This window comes from Mauremys reevesii, linkage group 2, assembly GCF_016161935.1.
Source record: "Mauremys reevesii isolate NIE-2019 linkage group 2, ASM1616193v1, whole genome shotgun sequence".
Classification (NCBI taxonomy): Eukaryota; Metazoa; Chordata; order Testudines; family Geoemydidae; genus Mauremys; species Mauremys reevesii.
Genome location: NC_052624.1, coordinates 254094628 through 254118831, shown reverse-complemented (window position 1 = coordinate 254118831; position 24204 = coordinate 254094628). Strand labels below are relative to the sequence as shown.

General features: G+C 39.5%; 1 protein-coding gene across 6 annotated transcripts in view; it reads right to left on the bottom strand.

Annotated features, from left to right (window-relative positions):
* Positions 1 to 24204, bottom strand: part of ZFPM2 (zinc finger protein, FOG family member 2) — a 469416-nt gene that overhangs the window by 139337 nt on the left and 305875 nt on the right. The window contains exon 1 of one of the 6 annotated variants that reach the window (XM_039524774.1): positions 23193 to 23291. The exons of the other annotated variants lie outside the window; for them this stretch is intronic. The gene's annotated coding sequence lies outside the window, so the exon portion shown is untranslated. Of the gene's footprint in view, positions 1 to 23192; positions 23292 to 24204 lie in introns of those variants that run through there. 6 annotated transcript variants of the gene reach the window in all.

Sequence of the window (24204 nt, the reverse complement as noted above, 5' to 3'; positions counted from 1 at the left end):
GCCTGCAGTCAATGGAAGCTGAGTGTGCTCAGCAGCTCATAGGATCAACTCCTGATTAAAGTTCACGTTGTTGTTTGTTTCTCTTATCCAGTAAGTGCAGAAAAAGACACACATTTACTGTTCTCCAAGTTCCAGCTTCCACTTCCGCAACTCTCCTGACTTTTCTCTTCTCAGACATCTGACCTTTCATTCCTTTCCTCCTCACCTAGACTTTCTGTTGTGCCTCAAGTGGCTGTTATTACTATTTGCATTAAAGTTGTGCCTAGAGGCCCCAATCAATATCAGGGCCTATTTGTGCTTGGCATAGCAAGAGACAATCCCTGCCCCCATCAATTTATAATTTAAATAGACAAGACAGGTGAAGGGTGAGAAAAAGGAAGTACTAAAAGTACTTTACTGGCCTTGTGATGGGGCGGGGAGAGGGAGAGAAGCTGTAGATGTGATATCTTGATTTTAGTAAGGCTTATGACATTCCATAAGTGAACTAGGGAAATGTGGTCTAGATGAAATTACCTTAAAGTGGATGCACAACTGGTTGAAAAACCAAAATGAAGGCATAGTTATTAATTGTTTACTGTCAAACTGGGGGAGCGTATCTAGTGAGGCTCTGCTGGGGTCTGTCCTGGGTCTGTACTGCTCAATATTTTCATTGATGGAGTGAAGAGTATACTTATAAAATTTGCAGATGACACCATGCTGCGAAGGAGTGCTAGTCCTTTGGAGGATAGGATTAGAATTCAAAACAACCTTGACAAATTGATGACCTGGTCTGAAATCAACAAGATAAAATTCAATAAAGACAAGTGCAATGTACTAGACTTAGGAAGGAAAAATCAAATGCACAATTACAAAGTGAAGAATAATTAGTTAGGCAGTAGTACTGGTGAAAACGATCTGGAGTTATAGTGGATCACAAACTGAATATGAATAAAAAATGTGATGCAGTTGGCTAATATCATTCTGGGTATATTAACAGAAGTGTTCGGCACTGGTGAGGCCTCAGATGAAGTACTGTGTCCAGTTCTGGCCGCCACACTTTAAGAATGGTGTGGACAAACTGGTGAAAGTCCAGAGGAGAACAAAAATGATAAAAAAAGTTTAGAAAACCTAACTGATGAGGAAAGGTTAAAAAAACTGGGCATGTTTAGTCTTGAAAGAAAGAAAAATTAGGGGGATCTGATAACAGTCTTCAAATATGTTAAGGGTTGTTATAAAGAAAATGGTGATCAATTGTTCTCCATGTCCACTGAAGGTAGGACAAGAAACAATGGGTTTAGTCTGCAGCAAGAGAGATTCAGTTCATAGAGTATCAAAGTTGGAAGGGACCTCAGGAGGTCATCTAGTCCAACCCCCTGCTCAAAGCAGGACCAATCCCCAGACAGATTTTTGCCCCAAACCCTAAATGGCCCCCTCAAGGATTGAGCTCACAACCATGGGTTTAGCAGGCCAATGCTCAAACCACTGAGCTATCCCTCCCCCCATAGATATTAGGACAAGCTTCCTAACTATAAGGATAGGTAAGCACTAGACTAGGTTTCCAAGTGTGGCTATGGAATCCCAGTCATCGGAGGTTTTTGAGCACAAACTGGACAAACAGGGATGGTCTAGGTATAATTGGCCCTGCCTCAGCATGGGTGGCTGAATTAGATGACCTCTGGAGGTTCCTTACAGCCCCACATTTCTGTGATCCTACAGAGGGGGAAAAGACACAGATTCAGATTACATGATGTGCCCATCATCACACAGGAAATCTAGAACAGAGCTGGGAACTGAACCCAACCCTCTCTCTTGTGCTTTAATCATAGAGCCATTCTTCCTCTAGCTAGCTAGAAGCCCAATCCCAGGCAGGTAACTCAGTATCTGCGAGACCAAAAGACATATTGCTAAGGCTGGTGCCTAATCTGCTCCTATACTGTATCCATGCACCCCTGCAGACACTGAAAGCCATCAGTCAGATCTGAGTCTACTTTGCAGTCACCAATGGTGCTTTATTGCTTAAAGGATTTCTTGAGCTTAAGAAACTGAACTGAGAGCGTTAAAATAGCTCCCAGGTGAGCTGTTTAAGTAAAGCTTGAAATCGGTTCAACTGTCTGTGAATGGTTGCTGAGTACCACAACTGGGCTGGAGAGAAAACAGGGTGTTTCTCTTTAAAGTTCTGCCACTTGAGAAGAATCAGTGAGCAAACCTCAAAGGAATTTGCCATGTTCCTGTCCTACCTCTGAGCCAAGCTATACAGATATGTAAATAAACTTCTTTTTATTTGAAAGTGAAACTTCACAAAGCCCCAACTGCCTGTAAAGCTTGGCAACCCAACTGACGGAGAGGTATAACTTCTCTTTGAAGAAGTTCATTAGAACCATATTATAATAGCCATAGTCGGTGGCCACATGTTCATGTTCATCCTGGGCCACTGTAGTACTTTTAGGTTAGCAAATTCACAATCCACATAAGATGCTCACAACAACGCAGGGTATCCAACCTTGTTGTAACCTGTTGCTTGGTAAGAATTAAAACACGTTTACCTTTTCAAAAAAGTTCTTTTCCCTAAAGTGGTTAAAAGTAAAAGACCACAGTCCAAGACAACAAGAAGCTATGATTAAATCAGTCATACCTTTATCACCTCAAGCTTAAACTACTGCAATGTGCTACACCTGAGGCTACATTTTAAATCCATTTGAAAGCTGAAGCCACTCACTTGTAAAGCAGGATATCTCACCTTGAGCATGTTACATCAGTGCTTTTGAATCTGCATTAAATGCCTGTAGACTTCTAGGTGGAGTTTAAGGTTTTGGTTGTGACCTATGAAGCTCTAAATGGCCCAGGACCTGTCTATTTGAGAGACCACTTTTCTGCCCTTGCCACACTGGGGGGTCTCTTGATTTAAAGTGGAAGGAACTGCTAGCAGGGCAAGGTGTTCTCCATGAGGGCTCTTCAACTTTGGAACTTGATCCTTCCTTGGACCAAAATAATCCGAATGTGTTGACTTTCAGGGTATGCTACAAAGATCACTGTTCCTTGGACTTCTGGGGACAGGGGTGCTGACTGGAAAGTGGAAACTGGGAACATTCTTTAATCTTTTTACTGTAAGGTTTAGCACATGATTGCTGGTATATGAGGAATTTTGCTGTTGGATTTCCCTTTATGTTACGATTTGTGTTTATAAATTAATATTTTAAAAGGAGTCTATAGTCTGGGAGAGGTGCCCTTTTCTGTTGTTATAAATCTGTAGAAATAAATTAATTAAATAAAAATTGACAGCACTTGCTCAGAGTCTCTGAATAAGCCCAAGTGTAGTCTGTTTCAGGTACTTTTCATAACAGTAGGATGAATGTGCAGGACGGCTGAAAAAGACCTCAAAAATCAAATTAAATATTATTTCCACCCCCCCCTTCCCCCAAAATAATTGTAGTATAAATTATTCAAGAAGCTTACATGGACATTCTGTCCACATCCAAAGGAGGGATTCCTCATCTTGCCTTAAACCCAGATTGACCATGCAATGGGAATCTTTCAATAAAGATGCAGTATCACCGAACTGAAATATTGTTTACTATTCATTCTACATAGAAGCAAAGGTTCTTGAATACTTTGTACCTGAGAAAGCTATTTCAGCTAAAGGTCTTATATTCATACAAACCACAACCAGACAAATTTGACAAGGACAAACAGGGTCAAAAGTTTGATCTCTTAGGGAACAATTAGAATCAGCTAATGAGGATAAAAGAGGTCAAGCAGACATCCACTTTTCTGGACAAACAAGGGGCGGTAACCCTCAATAAATGTTTATACTTGAGTCAAGAGGTTAATGGAGATAAAAATACCCAGCACAGAGATCTGAGAATAGTTTTACATTCCAACCTAAAAGGAATCAGTTCTGGCAAGGTAATGTTAGATAGATTTTTTCTTGTATTTAGCTCACAAAGATTTCTAACAATGGATGTGTGCAGCATGGCAGAAATTTGAAGAAACCTAAGTCAAAGGACATTTTGTCATAAGCATGCAGGATGGAATCCATGAAATTCTGGTATCAGGAAAAGGGAGGTTCATCATTACTAACTGTTTTATGAGAAGCGGTGTGAAAGGAAATAAAATATAGTGAAGTTAATGTCTAGTAAGTCAGTATAACATGATGGCAACGTCCTGGGAATGCCCTTCCAAAGGCTGTTCAGCATTATCCGAGAGGATGTGCTGTTCACTGAAATGCCACTATATTGCTAACATTTATTTTTTTCTCTGCACTCACTACAGGGCTCCGTAGTGTGAAAAATACCATAAAAAGTCTAGACCTCCTTAAAGCATCCTCACTAAACTGTGGAACGTGCTGAGAACAGCTGAGGATTAGGGGCCTCATTTCTAGTTCTCTTCTGCTCCAACCCAAACAGATTTCTGTTACAGTTTGCTAAAAATCAAATCAAATCAAATTTTTAATGGCAACCATAGTAAATCTCCTGGATATTTTGGGTTCCCATAAATAGTAATAGGAAAGATTATTCTTTCTACAGAATCTTCTTGGCCCAAGAGAAAGTTCTGATGCCCCTCAGCACAATACTTTCTACAGACAATTACAAACAACACTGTACTGAAAAAAGAGCTGTAGATATCCCTTGGGTGCCTCCAGATATGAACTCAGGTCTGTTAAAATGTCAGTTAATAAATACATATGTGTTTCTACTTCAAAATCCAATTCAAATTCAATCTGATAGTCACCAGGATGATGTATCACTGACACTCTGACCCTGCAGAGCCCCCACCCTGCCGTGACACTAAAGTCACCTTTAGTAAGTCACTGTATCCAGCAAAGTAAAGTATAAAAAGCAAAGGCGTATAAACTCATCAAATCATTTCAGCTGGAAGGGATCAACTCATACCATCATCTCATACTATCCTCCATGCAGTAAACAGCATAGATTTAAAAAGTTCTAAGATATCCCTAATAGATTGATACTTATTCCAGCAACGTTGGTGATTTTACCACATCACTTCAGCTCCCCATAGTTAGAGCTCTATACTGTACTACCAAGGAAATGTTGCATCTGTCCCAGTCCAATTCCTCATCAGTAAATCTACTATGAAATCATTAAAAGCAGCAAAGAGTCCTGTGGCACCTTATAGACTAATAGACGTTTTGGAGCATGAGCTTTCGTGGGTGAATACCCACTTCGTTGGATGCATCTTCCACATCTTTTGTGGCTGGATTTGCAGACACAGACTCCCTTCCTGTCACACAAGATCTGGAGTATAGGCAATGATCTCCACTTTTATGGCTCCATGCTACATGCTGCATGCTGACAGACCCAGTTTAAGGCACAGGCATGACAGGCCCTAGCCTATGGTCACAGAGCCTGGAGTCATGTAATTACATCAGTATCTTAGATTTCACTACAAAGAAAAAAAAATTCTAGTCCTTTGTGAGGAAAAGGTGACCTAAATATAACTGATGCAGTCATGTCTGCCTGAGTCTGCAGACAACCTGGAATAATATCTCTGAGAGATGTGACCCCACTCATGCATCTCTATGGTGGGCTAATTCCAAGACTCACTATAGGGAGCTCTGGCAACATTACCTCAGCAGAGGAGTGAAAGAACAGAAGAGTGTAGCTGGTACTGCCCAATCACCTTAACAGATTTGGCTGCTTGGATAAGCACTAAGATGCCCCTTGCTGATATCCCCGCTGTTACTACCCACGGGGTGTTGAAGGTGCACTGGGGAGAAGGATGCTCCCATGTCAGCTCCAAGCCTTTCTCAAAGGGGAGGAGGGTTTGCCACCACTGGCCACAAATTGAAGTGGAGCCATGGACAGCCCATGTAATGCACCCTCTTGACAAAACATGGTGCCATCACTATGAATATTTGAAAATCTGCTGGTCCTGAAAAATCTTGCATCATCCTGAGACCCACAAAATACTCCATTTGGCTGCCATTTAAATTGGAATTCCTCCTGTCTGAGGAGAGAGACTCTTTAGAGGTTACATGAGCCAATTTTTTCATGACAATACATATGAGGATCGGCTCTGCTCACAGACGCTGTTGCCAAATCAAAGCTTTAAAAGTTTCAAAAGCAAAAATGAGTATAGACAGATGGAATCCCAAAAGACAGCTGGGATTCCCTGCAACTGAGAAATCCTGCATTTTACCCCAAGGGATCATTACTTGTCAAGTGGCAAAACTGTACACACACTTCAACATACTTGTAGGATGCTGAAACAGACAAAAGAAATTCTCACACCAAAATATATTTTAACTATATTTCTATGTTGCATACAGAGCCTTCCATTTGAGGATTTCAAAGTACCTTACAAACATCAATAAATGTTTGCAAACCTCTACTGCAAACTGAATGCAAGACAGATTGAGAAATCCTTCTAGTATTACCTTGCCAGAACTGATTTCTTTCAGGTCAATATGTAAAACTAGTCTCAGATCTCTGCTGTTTAGGTACCAAGCAGTAATTGTCATTAAAAAGCAGCTTTAAACTGTACCTTTCAAACTCTGCACATGAAAATGCAGCAGATATTGGTGCCTATTTGGGTCCTTGTGAGATTCAGGGGATGAAACTCAAACAGGCACAGCACAAAATTCACAACCTACAGGGAAGGGAATTTAAGGTGTTTTTTTAGACTACCTTTGTACCGTCCTGATGCTGGGCTGGAGTGACCCCGATGTAATTTAGCCTCCCAGCCCTGCCAATAGGCCACAGTGCTTCCTGGAATCTCCACAGAGCTATGAGTGGCAGCTCTGCTCTGACATGCCCCTCTCACCCCCATATCTCTGCCCCGGCACTAGGGTAACAAGATAGCAAGTGTGAAAAATCAGGACAGGGTTTGGGGGGGTAATAGGCACCTTTATAAGAAAAAGCCCAAAATGTCGGGATTGTCCCTATAAAATCGGGACATCTGGTCACCCTACCTGGCACTCCTCTATGCCAGGGCTTGTGAGGGGGTCCTCAGAACACACCTTTACAGCTGACTTCCACAATTCCTGTACCAGGACAATTCTGCCCCAGCCAGAATTGGGGGCTTTACACTCCTTTACAACACTCTGATCCTTTTACCTGGCATAAAGTGGCTGGAGCAGGGGTGAGGATCTCACCTAAGGGATGCATTGGTGATTAATATAAGGTAGTACTCTTTTATCATACGGCCATCCTTTACATAACATGAATTCAAAAATCATGAGTCAGGCCCCCAAAGTAATGGAATTACTTTAAATCAGGAGATTTTATAACAAACAATTAATTCTGGGTTCTTTATGGTTGCCTTCTGGTTTTTGAACCTTAGGGTCATGTTTTTAATCTTTTTCTCTACAACCATGAGGGTTAGAAGCTTACTTAAAAACAAGACAACAATAACAATTCTGCAATTCTCACATATCCACATGACTCTGGAGCTGGAACTTTAAAAAAACACCTATTGCCATGAGACACACGGTAATATAGTGAAAGTTGGCAACACTTTTTTGGTGTTCTGGTGTGCCTTTTCATTTTACTGTGGAGCTGAATATGTTTGATTGCTTGCCATCATTCACTGTATCTCTCACAAGATGTGCACCACTGGTGAAAATACTGATAAGCATGCACCAGTACAGATAAAATAAGACAGTGTGCAGTACTATTAGAAAAGGTACAATCCAGAACTGCTTGCACACATTCACACTGAGTCATCTGGGCATTTCTTTTAGTACACTAATGAATTACCTTAATTGCTCTGAAACCCTTAATTGCTATGGCATATTGTCTTTCCTGAGAATTGGAAATGCATTCCTATTATTCACATATTTTTCAGACTTTACTATATGTCTACCTGTGACCCAAGAACCTCTTAATACCAACTAACAAGGGGGTGCAGTGGGGTTACAGGATCTCCTGATTCTGGTATGTACATTCAGGTTCACCAAAGAGGTCTCGAATGAAAGTCTCAAATGAAAGAGGTCTCAAATGGTATCACACTGGTTATCAATATCATTGTGCTTTTTAATGGCAATTAAATTAGTGCAAATTAGTTATGCATATTTACTGAAAATATTCATAGATTCTAGGGCTGGAAGGGACCCCAAGAGGTCATCGAGTCCAGTCCCCTGCCCTCATGGCAGTACCAAATACTGTCTAGACCATCCCTGATAGACATTTATCTAACCTACTCTTAAATATCTCCAGAGATGGAGATTCCACAACCTCCCTAGGCAATTTATTCCAGTGTTTAACCACCCTGACAGTTAGGAACTTTTTCCTAATGTCCAACCTAAACCTCCCTTGCTGCAGTTTAAGCCCATTGCTTCTTGTTCTATCCTTAGAGGCTAAGGTGAACAAGTTTTCTCCCACCTCCTTATGACACCCTTTTAGATACCTGAAAACTGCTATCATGTCCCCTCTCAGTCTTCTCTTTTCCAAACTGAACAAATCCAATTCTTTCAGCCTGCCTTCATAGGTCATATTCTCAAGACCTTTAATCATTCTTGTTGATCTTCTCTGGACCCTCTCCAATTTCTCCACATCTTTCTTGAAATGCAGTGCCCAGAACTGGACACAATATTCCAGTTGAGGTCTAACCAGCGCAGAGTAGAGCAGAAGAATGACTTCTCGTGTCTTGCTCACAAACACACCTGTTAATGCATCCCAGAATCAGGTTTGCTTTTTCTGCAACAGCACCACACTGTTGACTCATATTTAGCTTGTGGTCCACTATAACCCCTAGATCCCTTTCTGCCATATTCCTTCCTAGACAGTCTCTTCCCATTCTGTATGTGTGAAACTGATTGTTCCTTCCTAAGTGGAGCACTTTGCATTTGTCTTTATTAAACTTCATCCTGTTTACCTCAGACCATTTCTCCATTTTGTCCAGATCATTTTGAATGCTGACCCTATCCTCCAAAGCAGTTAAGTCCCTCCCAGTTTGGTATCATCTGCAAACTTAATAAGCATACTTTCTATGCCAATATCTAAGTCGTTGATGAAGATATTGAACAGAGCCGGTCCCAAAACAGTACCCCACTTGTTATACCTTTCCAGCAGGATTGGGAACCATTAATAACTACTTTCTGAGTATGGTTATCCAGCCAGTTATACACCCACCTTATAGTAGCCCCATCTAAGTTGTATTTGCCTAGTTTATTGATAAGAATATCATGCGAGACCGTATCAAATGCCTTACTAAAGTTTAGGTATACCACATCCACCACTTCTCCCTTATCCACAAGACTCATTATCCTATCAAAGAAAGCTATCATATTGGTTTGACATGATTTGTTCTTTACAAATCCATGCTATTCCCTATCACCTTACCACCTTCCAAGTGTTTGCAGATGATTTCCTTAATTACTTGCTCCATTATCTTCCCTGGCACAGAAGTTAAAACTAACTAGTCTGTAGTTTCCTGTGTTGTTTTTAGTTCCCTTTTTATAGATGGGGACTATATTTGCCCTTTTCCAGTCTTCTGGAATCTCTCCTGTTTCCCACGATTTTCCAAAGATAATAGCTAGAGGCTCAGATACCTCCTCTATTAGCTTCTTGAGTATTCTAGGATGCATTTCATCAGACTCTGGTGACTTGCAGGCATCTAACTTTTCTAAGTTCTTAATGTCTGTGTACGAGAGTTGGTAGCCAGCAAAAGTGAAAAATAGGGTTTCTCTCAAACAAGATATATTTAGTCAAACTAAACTGAGTATTGTCTTATTCACACTGAGTGCCCCATCACCAATCTGAACTGAACGAAAATGAAGGATTATAAGAATTTCAGGAAGAGAAATACAGTGTGGGAAAGAACCTTATCTTGATGAGCACTTCAAAAGTTTCCTTTACTATATTTGGGGGGCAGAGAAGACACCCAGGCACTCTTCACCAAGTAAGTAAAATAACAGTGCTTTTGCTTCATGAAAAACATGTCTCAACCAAGATTGGTTAAAAATGCTGGTGAACTTTGGGTGAGATACTCTTCTTTAGACAAGAGGTTAATCTGTTGGTTAACTTTACTCTCTAGAAAGCACGTTATGATTTTGCTTTATATGTAAAGGTTTGTTTCCAATGTTCTTTCTGTCACTTGAACCTCAATTCTTTGAAAGTAAACTTATTCTTCTGTTCAGTATAAATATCTCTAAGTGATATGGTATTAAGCAATGTGATGGCCCTGAGTTGAATCTTAAAGCTGGTGTGAGCTGTTCCCTTGAGAAGAGCAGGCCTGGTAATTCTGTGAGAGTTCAGTGGATAAGGGGCTGGACACTGCAGGGAATGCTCCGAGTACTCAGAGGTTGGTTTATGCATATCACTATTGTACAGAAAGAGAAAGGCCTGCGGGAGCCTGGTAGGCAATGCTTGTACTGCCAGAGACTGGTGGTTTCAAGGAACTGATCTACAGCAGGCAGAGATAAAATTGCTTCATGCTACGGGAAGGTTGTGGTGAGGTGCCTTATAACACTGGGTACCTTTGGGGAGTGTCACATCACCCACTTCAGCAGATACCACAACTCTTTTCAGGTTTGCCAGAGAAGACAAAGCTTTTTTATTAACTGTGTGAGTGCCCAGCTTATTCTGCTTCTACGCTGGGTTCTTTAAACATCTAGTTCACAGCAAACATGTTCGGAGACTAAATGCAGGGATTGGCATAGTCACTCCCTGCAAGTAATTTGACACCTACCTTTGGATAAGGCACAATAGAGATGATTCACATCTGAGCTGGTTGTAATATAATAGACAATCTGAAATGTTCTGTTCTCAAGAAATCATTCACTGTTTTGGGGGATAATTACAGGTGTTTTTGCAGCATTTGGGTTAATATTGCCTTTTCCTAATGTCCATCTATCCTCACTGACACCATCCACAATGATTGCTGCTCCTGTTGTTCTTATAATTGCATTGGGATGATAGGGTGCAGTTCTCACCCTTCTGTTTTGTAGTAACTTTTGAATATACTTTTCCCTTGTACACTTTTTTACTCCAAGAGGAGTACTCTTTCTGTAGTCTTAGTCTCCCTTTTAAGTTTCTCAGTTTCTGTAGATTTTATTTTTGAGAAATTTATTAAAAATATGAAATATATATAACTAGATTAAGGATTTTTTTTCAATACATAAGGTAGAGCAATGCTTAAAGCAATATGTCATTGCAGGACTAGTCCATTTTCATTTAAACCATATTAAGAAGTCTTTAGAAAATAAATATTTAATACATATGGATTGTGCTAGCCCTCTGTGTTTAGGTAGGACTAGATTACTATATAACGCTCTGGACCTTAGGTTCTGCACCATGTCTGATGCAATACCAAGGCTTCAATGTTGCTCAGATTAAATACACTAAATACATCCACTAAATACAATGGCAACTCCCACTAACTTCAGTTACATAGGATTAGGGATAGACTATCTGAATTTTCTCTGGTTTTACCTAAATATATTTTTCCAATAGTGAATATATATTTGTACTAGATTTTTTTTTAAATCAGGTGTTATATTTACTAAAAGCAAGTACAGTAATTTAAAATAGCAGTGTAAATTTATGAAATAAATCAGACTTTTATACATATAATTATTTATAGGTAGTTAAAGCACCAGAGTTTATTTCATTTTAAGATTACACTTGACATATCTGAAAAATTCTAATGCAGATTTTATTGCCCACACCTACCCTTTTTGTGCTAATGGACTAGACATAATGAATCATTCTAATTTGGATGAAAGGACCACACAACATTGCTGCAATCCTTTAGAGAATTAAGGCTCAGTTCTGATCGTCTATATTTATGAATGCGTATTTTGGATTAGGCCACTATCTGTACATCTGCTGAGTCTCAAGGGCTGTATACTCCGCTAAGTATTCTGACCTTCCAATGTACTATTTCACGTGTGGTCATGGGATATGAGGAGATTTGATTATGTCTGTATTTTAACATTGATTTAATACATAGCTATGGAATAAAGTCTAATTTTCCCCTCACATCTGTATGTATAAAAATTCCACCACTATTAAGTGAGCCTTTATATATTCTTTACTTAGTGAGTATGCCTGTAGGTGGAAGGAACTGAAACATCCTTTTGGGGTGATGTGTACAACCAAGGAGTATCTCCTTAGGAATGGCTTTAGAAAATCAGCTTCGCTGGTCTATAAACACAAGTTTAAATTATCTTCTGTGAGTCTGATGTTAGCAGTTACACTGTTACATTATGCATGATTCTTGTCTGCTCATGGAAAAAAAGAAGTGCAACCATCTTCCATTAGTGATTTTCAATGTTATTCTAAGCTTTACTATTTATGGTTATTATTAAGATGAACTGTTTTGCATATTTGTAAAATCTCATTATAAATGTTAATAATAAATATAATTCTGGACTAAATTCTGTTCACTTCAAAAAAGAGTTTTTTATTTTCTGAGTGAAAGCAGATTTACTTATATGGACAAAGTAAAAATGTATCATATTATTTTCCCATCCTTAATCAATTAGACTTCTCTGGTATACACATCATTTGTTCATATTACTGGCTGCAAATCTTGGTCCCACTGAAACAAAAGGGAAATTTGCCACTGATTTAAAGAGTTAAATATTTGGCCATTACAATTAATACATTGCTGTATATTACAGTACATCATAGTGGCATTTTAGGTAGTTTTCTATCCTTCTCTCCACTTCCCCAGTCCACTGTATAGATTTTGAATAATTACATGACTACAGTACTCTTTGCGGATTAGCACTGGGATCCTAGCCAAAATAATTTTGAAAATTCTGTGATCTTTATTACTGATGAAGATTATCAAATTGTTTAGCTACGGACCATGGGTAATATGACTACAGTATATGTTTATTATGATTTTAGAAGGTTTAGGCCAAAAACTGACTGACCAAAGTTAGCACCTCTATTTTGCAAACTGGCTCACTTTTTTTTTCAGTTTGAGAACATATCTAATTAAGTCATTTTTCTTCAGTTCTGTTTAAAGGATGTGGCTCCTTCCTGTCACCCTACAAAGTGAAAATGTGTTTCTTTAAGATGTCCATTGGTGTGCAGAAAAGATACTGATTGTGAATAACTTGAATGATTAGAGCTGTGTGTGACATAGCTCTCTCATTTAAATTACTGCAGTCTATTAAACATTTGCTGTATAACACAGAACTACAACTAACCAAGTTTGAGTTACAATTTTGAGGAAATGGTGAAGGTCCGTCACTGGGACTAGAGATAATAATGAGGAGTCCAGCGTTGGGACTGGTGGTTATAAGGTTCTGGTTCCAGTAAGACTCAACAAACAGCTCAGATCAAAATCTAAAGTGCAGGAAAACAGCCTGTAGCTTCGAGATTAGCTTTCTCACACTATTTCTGAGTTAAGCCAGCACAAACATCATCATGAATGCATAATTATGATTATGCACTACAGTATGCATAATAGATCTTAACATCTGGAAACAAAGAAGTAGCATAGGAATGCCATTTTCAGGCTTTTGGTTTTGAGCACAATGAACCAGAGTGTGGGGGTGACAGACTTTTTGTGAATAAATACTGTTGCAAGAAAACATATTTTATTTGTAAAATCCACTCTGACATTGGCAAACCCTGTTATAGTTAAAAAGAATCTAAAAATGGAAATATGTTTATATTGTGCAATAAATTTTAACTTGAAAATAACAATAAATCAGAAGACAAAAATATTTTAAAGTGTTCAAGCAAACTATCAGTCTGTCTATTTGGAATAAGCAGCAACAGAAAAACATGGACAACCCTTAGAAAATTGTTTGAAAATAGTTTAAATATTCAGAGGGATGTTTTCCTCAGAACCTAATCAGTGTTTGGAATTCTCTGTCCCAGGAGGTTCGGTACTAACAGACTCTAATTTAACAGGATTCAAGAAATAAAATAGACAATTATATATGGCCCGGACAAGAACATCAGAATGGCCATACTGGGTCAGAACAACTGTCCATCTAGCCCAGCATCCTCTCTTCTGACAGTGCCTGTTGCCACATGCTTCAGAAGGAATTCACAGAACAGGGACATTTATTGAACGATTCATCCCCTTGATGTCCAGTCTAAGCTTCTGGCGGTCAAAGGTTTAGGGACACCCAGAGGATGGGGTTCCATCTCTGACCATCTTGGCTAATAGCCGTTGATGAAACTATCCTCCCTGAACTTACCTAATTCTTTTTTAAACCCAGTTATACTTTTGGTCTTCACAACATCCCCTGGCAACAACTTGACTGTGTTTTGTGTGAAGAAGTATTTCCTTCTGTTTTAAATCTGCTACCTGTTAATTTCATTGCATGACCCCTGGTTCTTGTGTTACATGAAGAGGTAAACAACACTTCCTTATTTACTTTCTCCACATTATTCATGATTTCATAGAACTCTATTATATTCTGCCTCAATCATCTCTTTTTTAAACTGGGATGGTCCCAATCTTTTTAATCTTTCCTCATATGGAAACTGGCCCATACCCCTAATCATTTTTGCTGTCCTTTTCTGTACTTTTTTGGGGTGACTAGATCTGCATGCAGTATTCAAGGTGTGGGGATACCATGGCTTTATATAATAGCATTATGATATTTTATGTCTTATTAGCTATTCCTTTCCTAATGGTTCCTAACATTCTGTTAGCTTTTTTGACTGGTGTGGCACATTGAACAGATGTTTTCAGAGAACAATCCACGATGACTCCAAGAACTCTTTCTTGATTGGTAACAACTAATTTAGACCCCATCATTTTGTATGTATAGTTGAAATTATGTTTTCCAGTGTGCCTTATTTTGCATTTATCAACACTGAATTTCATCTGCCATTTTGTTGCCCAGTCACCTGGTTTTGTCAGATCCCTTTGAATCATTTTGCATCAACTTTGTACTTAACTATCTGGAGTAATTTTGTGTCATCTGCAAACTCTGCCATCTCACTGTTTCCCCATTTTCCAGATAATATATGAATATGTTGAACAGCACTGGTTCTGGTACAGATCCTTGGGGAATCTTGCTATTTGCCTCGCTACACTGTGAAATAGACCTACCTGTTGTTTCCTATCTTTTAACCCGTAATATTGTTCCATGAAAAGACCTTCCCTCTTATGCCATGACTGCTTGCTTTGCTTAAGTGCCTTTGGCAAGAGACCTTGTATCTCAGGATTAAATGGGATTAGTGGTAAAGGACGATATTTCTTGCTTATACTGGTCTGGATGAGCCTCTTCACTTATGTGGGAACAAAATCCTGTGGAAATGGTGCATAGAATTTGGAAAGTAGACCTGGGGTTCTATGGGTCATACTTCTTTCAAGCTAACGTATGACCCTTTGTGCCAAATTAATGCTGGTCCTCGGTCTGCTGAGTATGTCCTTTAGGGCAACTGCTCCCCAGCTCCAACACCTCCTTACATGCCTTTTAACATGTATAATGCCTCTCTGTGGGTATGTCTACACTTGGGGCTGGGGCAAGATTCCCAGCTCAAAAAAACATATTTGTGCTAGCTCTCACTGAACTAGTGCAATAAAAAGAGAGTGTAGCTGAGGCAGTGCAAGCTAAGCTTGTCTCAAATATGTGCCTGTCAGAGATTGGGCATGAACTCTGGGCAGGTAGCCTGTCCCACCATTTTCCCTGTCTATGCTCTATTTTATCACAGTAGCTCAATGAAAGCCAGATGAATGTTTGTTTCCTTGAGCTGGGCATCACATCCCCAGCTTCAAGTACAAACATACTCCACTATGCTCCTAAATCCATGCACAGGTGCTAAATAAAAGTGGCCTGATTTTCAAAGATGCCGAGCACCCACAAATACCACCAATTTTTTGCCCTGTTCTTAAAAGTGGGGTTAGTTTTCATTAGTAAAATGAAAACCCACTATAAGTAAAATGAACCAAGTGGCGATGAGTTTGCTGATGTTTTCATGCAGACCTATGCTACTGTAGATTAACCTAAAATAATCAACCACCTTTTTCATGCTGGCTTCAGACTAGTATCTCTAAGAACAATATTTTACCACCAAGGGCTATTTCTCCTGAATGGCACCAAGTCACCTTCAACAGAAATGAAATCAGGTTCTTGGGCCAAAATTTTCAAACCTGTCTGCCTACAATAAGGCTTCCAAATTGACATTTAAGTACCTAAATAAAAGGAGGCTGATATTCAAAGGTTCTGAGAGTTTACAGCTCCCACTGAAGTCAATGGGACGTGCAGATGGCAATTGAAAGTCCCTTTCCAAGACATGTCATATAGCTGCCTGAAGAATAGTGGCTAATAAACTAAGCAGCTTCAGAATTATGAAGAACCAGGGGATTTTAGGATAGTGCAGGCTTGTGAAAATTGCTGAGTGCAGAATCTTAGATGGCCAGGTTTTCACTGTAGAAGTTAGTAAAACTTTACCGCAGAATTTCCCTTGTTCTTGCAACAAAAATTGGTCTCAAAATGTTGTAGAATTCCAGCCACTCTATCTGTTTCAAACCATTACTATGTATCACTTGGAACTAATTGGCAGCAGCTGCTCTAGACAGACTTGAACCTGTCATACAGGCTGAATAGTTTTTTCTGCTCTCAAGAGATCTGTCTCTCCAGGTAAGGTTTGAGGCCATTTTTAGTACAGTGCATTGATCTTCCATTGCAGCTTCCTGGCTTGTGTATATATTGAGGCCTTAATAGGCTCAGTACCCTAACTACTCTGGAAACCACTGTTCAAGTTAATTTGGATTTTAAATATCTGCAGATTTAATGCAAAGTAAACAAATAGTACATTTAAGGTAGAGTGGCCACTCATGCATTCCCAAAATACTGGACATTTTGGTACTTTCAGGAACGGCGTGAGCCCACCCTGCCAGCATGACCCTACCCTCACCTGTGTGACCTCAAACGCATGAAACACACTGGTGGGAATGAAGGAACATGCTCTTCAAAATGGCTTTGTCTGTCCAATACTGGACAAAACCATGTCTGGTGTTGTCTCAGTACCAGATGGGAGACAAACCAAACAGAAAGAGGACTGTCTGGTTTTAAATCAGATGAATGGCCTGCCTAATTTAAGAACAGATTTTCAAAAGTTCTCTGCTCCCATTTCTGCAATCAAAGGAAGTGATCAGATAGCATCCAGCAGTTATTATTGTTCTCAATAGGAACAGTTAGGTGATAAACATTTCTGAAAATCTGGCCATGTTATTTAGGTACCTGTATGGGAGTTGAGCTCTTTTTAAAATCTGTCAGCTGAATACTTAAAATATGACACTTAAAATAAGATGTAGTGTTCAAAGAGAGGATGTGGTTTCATTTTAGCAGAATGTCAATATGCAGAATTGTTTGCTAGAGACAGAATAGTACTTATATCACATGCTGCATGCAACATATGGGATACTGGGCTATGCTCACTGAAAGTTCAAGTAAAACATGCTAACATTCACACAATATAAGTTTTCACACAACACTCAGATTAACAGCTACATTTTGTCAGTAGAATGAGTGTTCAAAGAGCATACAGATTTCTGGACAAAGAGTGACATAGATTTTATGTTGTTTTTTTCTCTTCAGTAGTATTATAAAAATACATCTTCTGTTTTTAATCAACATGCCTTATCCAGCAATCAAGGCAGGTATATAATAAGCTGAGCTACTCTGTAAATCTAAACATTCCCCACAAATAGAAAAGATACAGCCTGAGCTCTCTGATAGTTACTACAGCAACTATCTAAAATGAAAATCTGGTTAACCCTTTCCCTGCTGCAACCACTCATGTACCAATGTTAGCTGACTTCCATGCACTTATCTTTCCTTTTTTCCTCCCTCAAGAAATTCATAATTGTATTGTTTCACAGTAGTTATGCTCCAGTTATCCTATCTAAGGCAGAGAGAACTGTTTTGGGTAGTAGTTTCATATGTACAGTTGAATCTGGTTACTGTCTCATTACTGGGATTATTGTGTGGGAAACAACCCATAAAATAGAGGACACAAGATTCCTAGCTTACTTCACAATGCCTACAATTTTGATTAAAACCTCAACAACAAGAAGGGAGTGATTCCCAACAACCAGCATTATTATATTTCTCTTTCAGTTATCAAATGATTTGTCTATAAATACTATATATTTCTCTGATGTATTCTTTCTCTGTAGTGCATTACACAAAAGCAATTTTTAAAATATTGTCTTAAAACTGGTACTGGTTAAGATGTACTGTACCGTTCATTGCACAAAGTTTTAGCCAAAAATGTTACCAAAAAAATAAAAAACCCACTCCCCTTTGAAAATTAATGGGTAAGGGTTTGACATGATGTCACAAATGCAAAGAAATTCAGAGACAAGGGCAAAGGTGCTCTTTGGCAAAGTGTCCTCAGGGTGACAGCCAATTTTACTATCTAATCTATGTAACTAAATATTTAAGGTATTTCTACCATAGCATCTAGGAGACAGACAGTCTTTAAGTGAGATTGTTTTAACTCTATTTTAAAGGCCAATTCCTGTCCTCTTTAGTCTCTCGTTGAGACATTAGGAAGCCTATGGAAGCTCTCCTAAGTAAAGACTGATTAAGGAACATTGGACCTGGCCCATACACATATTTTCTAATTGAACCTGCTAACTCTTGCCTACTGTGTATCAGTATTTTCAAGAGGCAGTCAGCACTATTCAGGATCAGTCCCTTCTTGGCTTTCTTAAGTGCAGGCATCTAACCTAAATCAGAGCTGCATAATTTTCAGTTAATTGATTCTGGTTGAAGTTAAAAGGCCTTTACTTGGACATGGTTTACAACAACACATGCAATAATCAAATTTAATAAGTTAGAGATATTTTGCTTTACAGAAGCAAAATTCACTTTTGACTTTAAATCCCATGTTTATCTGTCTTCAGTGCCAGCTATGCTCACATAAGAACATGATAACTGAGCCCGAACATTTTCAAATGATTGAAAGCACAAGTGTGTAAATTATCCTATAATCTATCTGACATGGTGGCCCTGTTAAACTCCCGATTAATTACATTAAATTCCTAATACATTATAATAAAAACACATTTTTAAAATTTAAAAGAATATGTAACAAAAATGAATGATAAAATTACAATTAGTAAATATTGTCAATATTACAAGGTAGTATGTAGTGGTATTTTTATTAAATACTAACATAGTTTTAAACAAAGCATGATTACATGCTTATTTATACAAGCAAATGTGCCTAGAATTATTTTAAGTTATTTGGAAGAAATTGGGTTCTAACACACCATTGTCTTTGTTTCAGCTGTGAATGTTAGTGCATGTTGCTAAGAGCTAGATTTTTAAATGTTGATTATCAGCTGAAGATATATCCTGACCTTTTTAGATAAGCAATATGATTTTTGTTTTTTAGAATGCCAATGTTTGAAAAAAAGCCCTCAGAACCTGCTAGAATGTGACTGCACATTACCTTTGGGAAATGGAAAGACAAACTAAAGCTTCCTAACAAAAAATACTCCTAGGCCCTGATCCAAAATCTATTGAAGTCAATGTAAAGACTCCAATTGGTGTCAATGGACTTTGAATCAGGCTCTCACAGTGAGCTGAACAATACATGTACTTGGGCTAGAATACTATACATAAGAAGGAAGATCAGAAGAAGACCTCATATTCTGTCAGAAGGCATCCCAATTACATTTTATCCAACTTCTTCTTAAATACCTCCCACATTTCTGAAGCTGATTTGCCATACATATTGTAGAATTCTCATTCGCTTATCACATTTCTTCAAAATCTGCCTTTTTATATAGTCAAATGCATTACTTCCTCTAGTGCAACCTTGTTTAAAAATAGTGTTATCGCTAGATCACTTGTAGAGGCTTCACAAATATCAAACCTATTATCAGTCTTGGCTTATATCCCAGGAATAGGTCCAAAAATAGTCTAGAAGTGTATTGGATAGTCAACATACATAAGTAAGCAATTCTCTAGGAATGTCCAGCAATCCTAGTTATTTTTTTCCACTGTGTTATTCAAAACAATTCAAATTTATTTTAAAAATCAACAATACCATCAAATCAACAAATAATTTGTTATGCTGTACTTTTTAAAGTATCCTCTCTATCTGTATTCCAGATTTATTTTGTCTAATGGTCTATTGAGTTGCAAACTCTGAACACCTCCCACAATGTATATCAGGCTCCTAAGTACCTTGAAAAGTTATTCCCCCCACCCCCGCCACCCCCGTTCTCACCTATCCAGCAAAAGGATATTTTGGTGGGTCTACCTGCCCCAGTCAGTTAGAAAGCCTTGTCTTGTGGGGCGACAGGACACCCTTAATCCCTCTGAAAACCATTTAGAGAAATGGTGGGCAACCTGTGGCCTGCAGGCCACAAGCAGCCCATCAGGGTAATCTGATTGCGGGCCATGAGACATTGTGCTGATATTGACCATCCACAAGCAGGGTCCCCTGCAGCTCTGGCCAATGGGAGCTGCAGGAAGCAGTGGCCAGCATGTCCCTGCGACTCGTCGCTTCCCGCAGCTCATATTGGCTGGGAATGGTGAACCGTGGCCACGGGGAGCTGCGCGGAGCCATGCCTGTGGATGGTCTACTCAGCAAAATGTCTCGCAGCCCACAATCAGATTATCCTGATGGGCCGCATGCAGCCTGCGGGCCGCAGGTTGCCCACCACTGCTTTAGAGGCTTGGGGGAGGCAGTGCTCCTACATGACAGTCCCCAGAAAAGTCTGCTCTTCTAGTGCACAACTTGACTAGTTTGGAGAATCACAGAAAGGGCGAGTAGGCAAATATAAGTTACTTTGAAAGGTCTCAAGGCCTGAGTGTAAGGTTCAAAGTGATGAGTCCATGGCTGAATGAAGATTCTTGTAAATTCAGCTGCTATAGCATCTAGGCTTCAAAGCAAACCTCCGAGAACCAACAGTGCATGATTCATATAACACAGTGGTTCTCAAACTTTTGTACTAGTGACCCCTTTCAAATAGAAAGCCTCCGAGTGTGACCCCCCCTTATAAATTAAAAACACTTTTAATATATTTAACACCGTTATAAAAGCTGGATGCAAAGTGGAGTTTGGCACGGAGGCTGACAGCTCATGACCCCGCCCCATGTAATAACCTCATGACCCCCTGAGTGGTCCCAACCCCCAGTTTGAGAACCCCTGGTATAACATGACCAAGTCCTTCCTCTTCTTCATCCTTAATCTAAGAAGTTGACCATATTCTTACAGACTAAAACATAAATCTCTGAGAAACTCTTACCTACAGTGTCATACCCAAGTGCGAACATAATGCCAGATCTGGAGGCCATCACTATAAAAGTCACTTGGACCAGACTTACTTACTTATATAAGGTACGTAGCATCTCAGATTCTCATATAGAATCACTTCACAATCTCTTATTACTGTATAATTAAGGGCATGAAACAATAACCATTAAGAGATCCTCTGTGATTAATGAATACAAGACTATGAGCTCTGTAAGACTCAGTTTGCTTTGGGGCTGATACAAAAATAATAATTATTTCAGTAAGTTTTCAACAATAAATTCACAAAAATTGTATAAGAAATGTGACTTCCTTTTGCAACAACTAGTCCTTCAGGCGAATAATGATAATAAAGAAGAGAATGCTGAAAAAGCTTCCATACTCCTATGGCTAAAAGAGTTACTCACCAGCCTTTTAACGGTTTCCTTTAAATCTAGAATTGGCTTAAAGTGTGCAACATAAAATATTCAGTGCTATTTCATGCAAATAGCAAGTTCAAGATTATATGCAGTGCTGTTGTAGCCATGTAGGTCCCAGGAAAATAGAGACACAAAATGGGTCAGATAATATCTTTTATTAGATCAGCTTCTGTTGGTGAGAGTGACAAGCTTACATCTGTAAGCTTTAAAGCTTGTGTCTCTCACCAACAGTAGTTGCTCCAATAAAATATATTACCTCACCCACCTTGTCTCTCTCTAAGTTCAGGACTAACAACCAACAAATGCAAGTATCATATCTGTCCCAGGGATATCTGTTTTGTTATGCAGACTCATCTTATTTCCCTGATAGACAATGGGTTATATTTCATCCTCAAATACACAGAGGTAAACCCCACTGAAGTCAATAGGAGTTGCACCAGTTTATCATTATTATTAATAATAATTAGTTGTATTACTGTAGCTCCTAGGAGTTCTATTCATGGACCAGGACCCCATTGTGCTCAGTGCTGTACAAACACAGAACAAAAAGATGCCTGCCCCAGAGAGTTTACAGTCTAAGTATAAGGTAAGAGACAACAGATGGACCAGGGAGTACAAGGAAACAATGAGACAATATTGGTCAGCATGATATTGTTATCAGCACACCACTAGTCAAGTTTTTTTCTAGGCACCTCGGAACAAGTTAAAAGGGGGGATTTGAAGGATGTTTATAGGGAGCTCCTCTGAAGCACGAGGAACAGCATGGGACAAACCATGAAGATTTTTTCAAAATTTAACAAGTGGGTGATGGAGGCTGGCATCATTGGCTGATTGGAGGCAGGAGTTGACCTTTCAGTACTGAATGAGAGCTGATAGGCAAGGATTAGGCCATAAAGGGCCTTAAAGTGAAGACAGGCAACTTATGTTTGATGCTGTACAGAAGGGGGAGTCAGTGGAAGGTTATAAAGAGGAATGATGTGGTCAGAGTGATGAACTAGGAAAATGAACATTGTAGCAGCATTCTGGGTGGATATGAGTAGGACAAGACTGCATTTGTCAAGGTCAGAGAGAAGGATATGCAGTGATCGAGATGTGTTAAGATGAGGGCCTGGACAAGAGTTTAAGCTGCATAGGATATGGCAGGCTGTATCTTAGAGATGTTACACAGTAAGAAATTATGAGATGTATTAATAGCCTGTATGCAAAGATCTAAAGAGAGGTCCAAGGTAAAAATGACACCAAAGTTATGGGCCTGAATGACAGGCAGGATGGTGGTTTGTCAGAGGACCAAATTTGATCCATTGTTTGCAAGTTATCCTTTGACAATTATCTTAATATTGACAGGAAATTGGTGATAATAGTTAATTTTATTTTGTATCTAACAAGGGCTCTCACAGGGATGAATGGGATGGATTTTGAAATGCTCATGCAGGCTTTACCCAATTCAAATGGTCAGAAAGTTCAATGGGGGGTTTCCTGGAGTAAGGTCCAAGGACTACAGGATATGGCCCACTGAAATAGTTATCTAAAGGCAGTGGGATCACCCTATTTCATGCAATAATATAAAACAATAACACATCTAATTAAATACGCCTCAGTGCCTTTAAGCAGGCCCTGGGGAAAAACAATTACTTACCTGTTCTGTAACTGTTCTTCAAAATGTGGGTGCAGACATGTATTCCACTCAGGTGTACACACACCAAGCACTCCAAAGATGGAGAACTTGGCTTAGCAATACCTGTAAGGTCAGTGCTCATGCCCTCTAGCCCCTCCTCTAGTTATTTAAGTGCTGCACCACACCAACCCACCACAGTTCCTTCACACTGAAAGTCAAGTATCGAGCGTTACTCTGTTGTTTTACATTCAAATAATCAATTAAGAACATAAGAACGGTCATACTGGGTCAGACCAAACATCTATCTAGCGCAGTATCCTGTCTTCCAATAGAAGCCAATGCCAGGTGCCCCAAGGGGGAATGAGCAAAACAGGTAATCATCAAGTGTTCCATGTGCTGTTGACCATTCCCAGCTTCTGGCAAAAGAGGCTAGGGACACCATCCCTTCCCATCCTGGCTAATAGCCATTGATGGACCTATCCTCTATTAATTTATCTAGTTCTTTTTTGAACCCCTTTATAGTCTTGGCCTTCACAACATCCTCTGGGAAAGAGTTCCACAGGTGACTGTGTGTTGTGTGAAGAAATATTTCTGAGAAGGAGTAAACAACACCTCCTTATTTACTTTCTCCATACCAGTCATGATTTTATAGATCAAGGGTTGGCAACCTTCAGCACGCGGTCCATCAGGGTAATCCACTGGCGGGCCGTGAGACATTTTGTTTATGTTGACCATCCGCAGACACAGTCCCCTGCAGCTCCCAGTGGCTGTGGTTCACTGTTCCCAGCCAATGGAAGCTGTGGGAAGCAGCAGGATGCAAGGACATGCTGGCCACCACTTCCCGCAGTTCCCATTGGCTGGGAATGGTGAACTGATGCCACTGGGAGCTGCAGGGAGCCGTGCCTGTGGATGGTCAATGTAAACAAATTGTCTCGTGGCCCACCAGCAGATTACCCTGATGGGCTGCATGCCAAAGGTTGCCAACCGCTGTTATAGATCTTAGTAATAATTCACTGCTAGTAACCTAACAACA